The sequence below is a fragment of the Eleutherodactylus coqui genome, unplaced genomic scaffold (genome assembly GCF_035609145.1).
Source record: "Eleutherodactylus coqui strain aEleCoq1 unplaced genomic scaffold, aEleCoq1.hap1 HAP1_SCAFFOLD_266, whole genome shotgun sequence".
NCBI classification, from domain to species: Eukaryota; Metazoa; Chordata; class Amphibia; order Anura; family Eleutherodactylidae; genus Eleutherodactylus; species Eleutherodactylus coqui.
The window spans coordinates 25,220-33,830 of record NW_027101834.1 but is presented as its reverse complement, the minus strand read 5'-3'; positions in this window follow the sequence as shown (position 1 = coordinate 33,830).

The window sequence follows — 8,611 nt, the reverse complement described above, 5'->3', positions numbered from 1 at the left end:
AGAAAAAAAGTTTCAAAGTCCCCACGGGGGGAGAGTGTTGAGGGCGAGGGGGTGCTGGCTGCTCCAGGGGCCGGGGGCAACCCCTGGAGGCTAGGCACGGACCGCGGCACGCCCCCTTGCAGTCGAACAAAGTTTGAGGAGACAAGTCATGAAAATGACAAAGTCCAAACGCTCCAGGCGCCGGCCAGGGCGGCGGACCCGGCTGGCCGGGCTGGCGGGGGCTGCGGCTGCCGGGGCTGAGCCGAGTGTCAATGCATGTCCTGAGAACCGGGAAGGGGACAAACCGGTGGCTCCAGGCCGAGCTCGAGTTCCAGGAGGTCGGCCTGACTCTGGAGGTTTTCCCCTTGGCTTTTCCCCATAGGCCAAAATGGGGGAAGTCAAAAAAGCACCCCCGCCAGATGTATGCAGAGGGCCTGGGGGGTGATGGGGAGCGGGCTGTTGGCAGCAGTGTGCTGGCTGCAGAGGTGTGCCTGGGCGTCTGCGGAGGGCCCCCTGAGTGCACCTACCAGTAGTCACTCAACACCCAGCCTGAGCCTCCGATGTGCCCGGGCAGGAACCCAGGAGGCCGGGCACAGACCGCAGCCTGCCCCCTTGCCGTCCGATGAAGCTTGCACGGTCAGAAAAAGTTTCAAAGTCCCCACGGGGAGGGAGTGTTGAGGGAGAGGGGGTGCTGGCTGCTCCAGGGGCCGGGGGCAACCCCTGGAGGCTGGGCACGGACCGCGGCAGCCCCCCTTGCAGTCGGACAATGTCTGAGGAGACAAGTCGTGAAAATGACAAAGTCCAAACGCTCCAGGCGTGCCGGCCAGGGGTGCGGACCCGGCTGGCCGGGCCGGCGGGGGCTGCGGCTGCCGGGGCTGAGCCGAGTGTCAGTGCATCTCCTGAGAACCGGGAAGGGGACAAACCGGTGGCTCCAGGCCGAGCTCGAGTTCCAGGAGGTCGGCCTGACTCTGGAGGTTTTCCCCCTGGCTTTTCCCCATAGGCCAAAATGGGGGAAGTCAAAAAAGCACCCCCGCCAGATGTATGCAGAAGGGGCTGGCTGGTGACGGGGAGCGGGCTGTTGGCAGCGGTGTGCTGGCTGCAGAGGTGTGCATGGGCGGCTGCGGAGGGCCCCCTGAGTGCACCTGCCCGTGGTGGCTGAAAACCCAGGCTGAGCCTCCGATGTGCCCGGGCAGGACCCCAGGAGGCCGGGCACAGAACGCCGGTTGCCCCCTTGCCGTTTGACGAAGCCTGCACGGTCAGAAAAGTTTCAAAGTCCCAACGGGGAGAGAGTGTTGAGGGCGAGGGGGTGCTGGCAGCTCCAGGGGCCGGGAGGGAGGCCCTGGAGGTGGGCCTGGGGGGTGTGGCGGGGCCCCCTGAGAGCACCTACCAGCAGTTGCTCAAGACCCTGCCCGAGCCTCCGGTGTTGCAGGGCAGGACACCCATTGGCGGGGAACAGCAGGTGGCAGCCCCTGCTGTAGTCCTTGGCAGTTGGCAGAGATGAGTCTTTGAGAAAAAAACGACAAAGTCCAAACGCTCCAGGCGCCGGGCAGGGTGGCGGACCCGGCTGGCCGGGCCGGCGGGGGCTGCGGCTGCCGGGGCTGAGCCGAGTGTCAAGGCATGTCCTGAGAACCGGGAAGGGGGCAAACCAGTAGCTCCAGGCCGGGCTAGGGTTCCAGGAGGTCGGCCTGACTCTGGAGGTTTTCCCCCTGGCTTTTCCCCATAGGCCAACATGGGGGAAGTCAAAAAAGCACCCCCGGCAGATGTATGCAGAGGGGCTGGCGGGTGATGGGGAGCGGGCTGTTGGCAGCCGTGTGCTGGCTGCAGAGGGCCCCCGAGGTGCTGCACCTACCAGTAGTTGCTCAAGACCCCCCCTGACCCTCCGGTGTTGCAGGGCAGGAAACCCAGGAGGCGGGGAACAGCCGTGGCAGCCCCTGCTGAATCCCACGGCAGTTGGCAGAGATGAGTCTTTGAGAAAAATGACAAAGTCCAAACGCTCCAGGCGTGCCGGCCAGGGGGGCGGACCCGGCTGGCCGGGCCGGCGGGAGCTGCGGCTGCCGGGGCTGAGCCGAGTATCGATGCATGTCGTGAGAACCGGTATGAGGGTAATCCTGGGCCCTCCGGGCCGAGGCACGGTTCCAGGAAGGCGGAAGGAGCGGGCCTGTTTGCCCTGATAGCGCCGACGGCGGTAAATTAAGGCCTCGCAAAACGTCAGGACGAACACCTTTTTTGCATATAAGGGAACGAGCGGTGTGCCGTCTTTGACAAAGTGACTATTTCTCAGAGTGCTGAGAAGGGAGTGGGGACCGCTCAAAGTCAAAGCACCGCGGCCGCCCCTCTGCCACCTCCCTGGGAGCAGAGTCATCGAGCGCGAGTGTCCCCACTCCGCCTGTGCAGGCCGCGGGGCCGACAGGCTGGCTGGCTGCCCGGGCAGACCCCGCTCTCCGAGCGGCCGGGCGCCACGTTCGAGAGGTGTACGAAGCCACCTTGGGGGCCTGCGGAGGCCCCCCTGAGGGCGCCTCCAAGCCCTTGCTGAGAACCCTGTCCTAGATGCCTGCGCGGGCAGGCGGGACCCCACCAGGAGGCCGTGCACAGCCCGCGGCAGCCACTGCTGAAGCCCAGGGCAGTTGGCAGAGATGAGTCTTTGAAAAAAAATGACAAAGTCCAAACGCCTCCAGGCGCCGGCCAGGGGGACGGACCCGGCTGGCCGGGCCGGCGGGAGCTGCGGCGGCTGGGGCTGAGCCGAGTGGCGATGCACGTCCTGAGAACCGGGAAGGGGACAAACCGGTAGCTCCAGGCCGGGCTAGAGTTCCAGGAGGTCGGCCTGACTCTGGAGGTTTCCCCCCTGGCTTTTCCCCATAGGCCAAAGCGGGGGAAGTCAAAAATGCACCCCCAGCAGATGTATGCAGAGGGGCTGGCTGGTGATGGGGAGCGGGCTGTTGGCAGCGGTGTGCTGGCTGCAGGGGTGGCCCGGGGCGGCTGCGGAGGGCCCCCGAGGTGCACCTACCAGCAGTAGCTCAAGACCCTGCCTGAGCCTCCGGTGTTGCAGGGCAGGACACCCAGGAGGCGGGGAACAGCCCGCGGCAGCCCCCGCTGAAGTCCATGGCATTTGCCAGAGGAGAGTGTTGGATGAAAAAACGACAAAGTCCAAACGCTCCGGGCGCCGGCCAGGGGGACGGACCCGGCTGGTCGGGCCGGCGGGAGCTGCGGCTGCCGGGGCTGAGCCGAGTGTCGATGCATGTCGTGAGAACCGGTATGAGGGTAATCCTGGGCCCTCGGGGCCGAGGCACGGTTCCAGGAAGGCGGAAGGAGCGGGCCCGCTTCCCCTGATAGCGCCGACGGCGGTAAAATAAGGCCTCGCAAAACGTCAGGACGAACACCTTTTTTGCATATAAGGGAACGAGCGGTGTGCGGTCTTTGACAAAGTGACTATTTCTCAATGTGCTGAGAAGGGAGTGGGGACCGCTCAAAGTCAAAGCACCGCGTCCGCCCCTCTGCCACCTCCCTGGGAGCAGAGTCATCGAGCGCGAGGGTCCCCACTCCGCCTGTGCAGGCCACGGGGCCAACAGGCTGGCTGGCTGGCTGCCCGGGCGACCCCCCCTCCGAGATGCCGGGCCGGGGCAGACTGTGCAAACGAGCGCGGGCGTGTTTTCTTCCCCTGGGGTGGAGCCCTTCCACCCCACGCCGTCCGAGGCCCGTTGGCCTCGGGCGGCCTGCCTCCGAGAGTGGGAGAGAGACGGAGGACGGCGGCCCGCGGCGGCGCGAGGCGTCCCCGTTGTTCCACCACGGCTGCCAGCCGGTCGATCCTGCCGGTAGCCTGGGCTTGTCTCCGCTCCGCCTGTCCAGGCCGTGGGGCCCACAGGCGGCTTGCCCGGGAAGACCCCGCTCTCCGAGCGGCCGGGCGCCACGTTCAAGAGGTGTACGGAGCCACCTGTGGGGGGTCTGCGGAGGCCCCCCCTGAGAGCGCTGATAACCCTGTCCTAGCTGCCTGCGCGGGCAGGCGGGACCCCCAAGAGGCCGGGCACAGCCCGCGGCAGCCCCCGCCGAAGTCCACGGCAGTTGGCAGAGACGAGTCTTGGAGAGAAAACGACAAAGTCCAGACGCTCCAGGCGCCGGCCAGGGGTGCGGACCCGGCCGGCCGGGCCGGCGGGAGCTGCGGCTGCCGGGGCTGAGCCGAGTGTCGACGCATGTCGTGAGAACCGGTATGAGGGTAATCCTGGGCCCTCGGGGCCGAGCTACGGTTCCATGAAGGCGGAAGGAGCGGGCCTGTTTCCCCTGATAGCGCCGACGACGGTAAAATAAGGGCTCGCAAAACGTCAGGACGAACACCTTTTTTGCATATAAGGGAACGAGCGGTGTGCGGTCTTTGACAAAGTGACTATTTCTCAGAGTGCTGGAGTGGGGACCGCTCAAAGTCAAAGCACCGCGGCCGCCCCTCTGCCACCTCCCTGGGAGCAGAGTCATAGAGCGCAAGTGTCCCCACTCCGCCTGTGCAGGCCGCGGGGCCAACAGGCTGGCTGGCTGGCTGCCCGGGCGACCCCCCTCCGAGATGCCGGGCTGAGGCGTAGGCAGCCGCCTCCATCACCACCACCCAAGGCGAGAGAGTGGGTCAACGGGAGAGCCGTCGCGGCCGGGGGACCCTCGCCGCGCCCATGTCCGGGGAAGGACCACAAGGGCCCTGCTCCCCGGCGCCCCGGCGAGCGGGTTCACCCTCGGCGCGTACGGCTCTCGAGGATGGGGAAGGGACGCGCGTGGGCGTCCCTCCCGTCCCCCGCGGAAGAAGGCGAGCGACTCTGCGCGTCGGGACACCCCGCGGAGCCCCCTGCGGGGGGAGTACTCCGGGGGAGAAGCGTGGCGCAGGGGGTGCAGCCCTTTCCCAGGCCACCGTGCGACGGCGTCGGTGGGGCCGACGCCGAGAGAGAGAACGATCCGGGCTCTCCCGCCTCAGGGCGGCCGAGAGCGGGGCACGGGCCCCACGTTTGGTGACGGTTTTCCCGAAAGCGAAGGACCCCCGCCTGTCCCCTCGGGCTCCGGCCGATGCGGGCGGTCCAGGGCGGGGATAGGGGACGGCGGCCTGCGGACGACGCGCTTTATCCCCAGAAGGAGCGAGGCATGAGGGGGTGTTCCACCCCCGCCGGCCGGTCTCGCTCCTTCTCCGGGCTACGCCTCGGCGGAGTAAAGACCCCCGGGTCAACGCTCCCGCGTCCGGGTGCCGCCGCGCGTCCCCTTCCCGCGGGGGGTGGATCCCTTCCACCCCTGGCCGTTCGAGGCCCGTGCGCCTCGGGCGGCCTCCCTTCCGAGAGAGGGAGAGAGAGACGGAGGACGGTGGTCCGCGACGGCGCGAGACGTCCAAGTTGTGTTCCCCACGGCGGCTACCCGGTCGATCCCGCCCGGTGGCCTAGGCTTTTCCCCACTCTGCCTGTCCTGGCCGCGGGGCCGACAGGCTGTCTGCCCGGGTAGACCCCGCTCTCCGAGCGGCCGGGCCCCAACCTTCAAGAGGTGTACGAAGCCACCTCGGGGTGGAGCCCTTCCACCCCTGGCCGTCCGAGGCCCGTGCGCCTCGGGCGGCCCCCCTTCCCGAGAGAGGGAGAGAGACGGAGGACGGTGGTCCGCGACGGCGCGAGGCGTCCAACTTGTGTTCCCCCACGGCGGCTATCCGGTCGATCCCGCCCGGTAGCCTAGGCTTTTCCCCACTCTGCCTGTCCAGGCCGCGGGGCCGACGGGCTGTCTGCCCGGGTAGACCCCGCTCTCACCGAGCGGCCGGGCGGCCACGTTCAAGAGGTGTACGAAGCCACCTTGGGGTGGAGCCCTTCCACCCCTGGCCGTCCGAGGCCCGTGCGCCTCGGGCGGCCTCCCTTCCGAGAGAGGGAGAGAGACGGAGGACGTTGGTCCGCGACGGCGCGAGGCGTCCAAGTTGTGTTCCCCACGGCGGCTACCCGGTCGATCCCGCCCGCCGGTAGCCTAGGCTTTTCCCCACTCTGCCTGTCCAGGCCGCGGGGCCGACGGGCTGTCTGCCCGGGTAGACCCCGCTCTCACCGAGCGGCCGGGCGGCCACGTTCAAGAGGTGTACGAAGCCACCTTGGGGTGGAGCCCTTCCACCCCTGGCCGTCCGAGGCCCGTGCGCCTCGGGCGGCCTCCCTTCCGAGAGAGGGAGAGAGACGGAGGACGGTGGTCCGCGACGGTGCGAGGCGTCCAACTTGTGTTCCCCCACGGCGGCTTCCCGGTCGATCCCGCCCGCCGGTAGCCTAGGCTTTTCCCCGCTCCGCCTGTCCAGGCCGCGGGGCCGACAGGCTGTCTGCCCGGGTAGACCCCGCTCTCCGAGCGGCCGGGCCCCAACGTTCAAGAGGTGTACGAAGCCACCTTTGGGGGGGGCTGCGGTGCCCCCCGCCCCGAGAGTGCCTCCCAGGCCGAGGGAGCCCGGCGGTCGAGTGTCGTAGGAAAGCGCGTGCCACGGCTGTGTCGGTCACAGGGGCCAGAGGTAGTTTGGGCAACGGCTTAGATCCGTATGAAGCTCATCCTTTCCGGCCTGTTCTGGCGGCGGCTAGGCGCGCGCGCGCGAATGGCACGACGCCCCTGGTTCCAGCGAGGCGACGGCGCCCCGCACCCCACTCTCTGGGCCGAGCAGAGCCCCCGAGCGCAAGGTTCCCCGCTCCGCCTGTCCAGGCCGCGGGGCCAGCAGGCTGTCTGCCCGGGTAGACCCCGCTCTCCGAGCGGCCGGGCCCCAACGTTCAAGAGGTGTACGAAGCCACCTTGAGGTGGAGCCCTTCCACCCCTGGCCGTCCGAGGCCCGCCGGTAGCCTTGGCTTGTCCCCACTCCGCCTGTCCAGGCCGCGGGGCCGACAGGCTGTCTGCCCGGGTAGACCCCGCTCTCCGAGCGGCCGGGCCCCAACGTTCAAGAGGTGTACGAAGCCACCTTTGGGGGGGGGCTGCGGTGCCCCCCGCCCCGAGAGTGCCTCCCAGGCCGAGGGGAGCCAGGCGGTCGAGTGTCGTAGGAAAGCGCGTGCCACGGCTGTGTCGGTCACACGGGCCAGAGTTAGCTTGGGCAACGGCTTAGATCCGTATGCAGCTCAACCTTTCCGGCCTGTTCTGGCGGCGGCTAGGCGCGCGCGAACGTCACGACGCCCCTGGCTCCAGCGAGGCGACGGCGCCCCGCACCCCGCTCTCTGGGCCGAGCAGAGCCCCCGAGCGCAAGAGTCCCCGCTCCGCCTGTCCAGGCCGCGGGGCCGACAGGCTGTCTGCCCGGGTAGACCCCGCTCTCCGAGCGGCCGGGCCCCAACGTTCAAGAGGTGTACGAAGCCACCTCGGGGGGCTGCGGTGCCCCCCGCCCCGAGAGTGCCTCCCAGGCCGAGGGGAGCCAGGCGGTCGAGCGTCGTAGGAAAGCGCGTGCGCGGCTGTGTCGGTCACACGAGCCAGAGTTAGTTTGGGCAACGGCTTAGATCCGTATGCAGCTCAACCTTTCCGGCCTGTCCTGGCGGCGGCTAGGCGCGTGCGAACGTCACAACGCCCCTGGTTCCAGCGAGGCGACGGCGCCCCGCACCCAACTCTCCGGGCCGAGCAGAGCCCCCGAGCGCAAGAGTACCCGCTCCGCCTGCCCAGGCCGCGGGGCCGACAGGCTGTCTGCCCGGGTAGACCCCGCTCTCCGAGCGGCCGGGCGCCACGTTCAAGAGGTGTACGAAGCCACCTAAAGGGGGCTGCGGTGGCCCCCTGCCCCGAGAGTGCCTCCCAGGCCGAGGGAGCCCGGCGGTCGAGTGTCGTAGGAAAGCGCGCGCGCGGCTGTGTCACACGGGCCAGAGTTAGTTTGGGCAACGGCTTAGATCCGTATGCAGCTCAACCTTTCCGGCCTGTTCTGGCGGCGGCTAGGCGCGCGCGCACGTCACGACGCCCCTGGTTCCAGCGAGGCGACGGCGCCCCGCCACCCCACTCTCCGGGCCGAGCAGAGCGTCCGCTCTCGCTCCTTGGAGCAGAGCCCCCGAGCGCAAGAGTCCCCGCTCCCGCCTGTCCGGGCCGCGGGGCCGACAGGCTGTCTGCCCGGGTAGACACCGCTCTCCGAGCGGCCGGGCCGCAACGTTCAAGAGGTGTACGAAGCCACCTTGGGGGGCTGCGGAGCCCCCCCTCCCCATGAGAGCGCCTCACAGGCTTTGCTGATAACCCCGTCCTAGCTGCCTGCGCGGGCAGGCGGGACCCCCAGGAGGCCGCGCATAGCCCGCGGCAGCCACCGCTGAAGTCCACAGCAGTTGGCAGATAGGAGTCTTGGAGAAAAAAACGACAAAGTGCAAACGCTCCAAGCGCCGACCAGGGGTGCGTACCTGGCTGGCCGGGCCGGCGGGAGCTGCGGCTGCTGGAGTTGCACCGAGTGTCGATGCATGTCGTGAGAACCGGTATGAGGTTGAACCTGGGCCCTCGGGGCCGAGGCGCGGTTCCAGGGAGACGGAAGGAGCGGGCGTGTTTCCCCTGATAGCGCCGACGACGGTAAAATAAGGCCTCGCAAAACGTCAGGACGAACACCTTTTTTGCATATAAGGGAACGAGCGGTGTGCGGTCTCTGACCAAGTGAGTATTTCTCAAACTCGAAGCACCCGCGGCGGCCTCCCCTCTGCCGCCACCCCGCACCCTCCTGGGGCAGAGCCACCGAGAG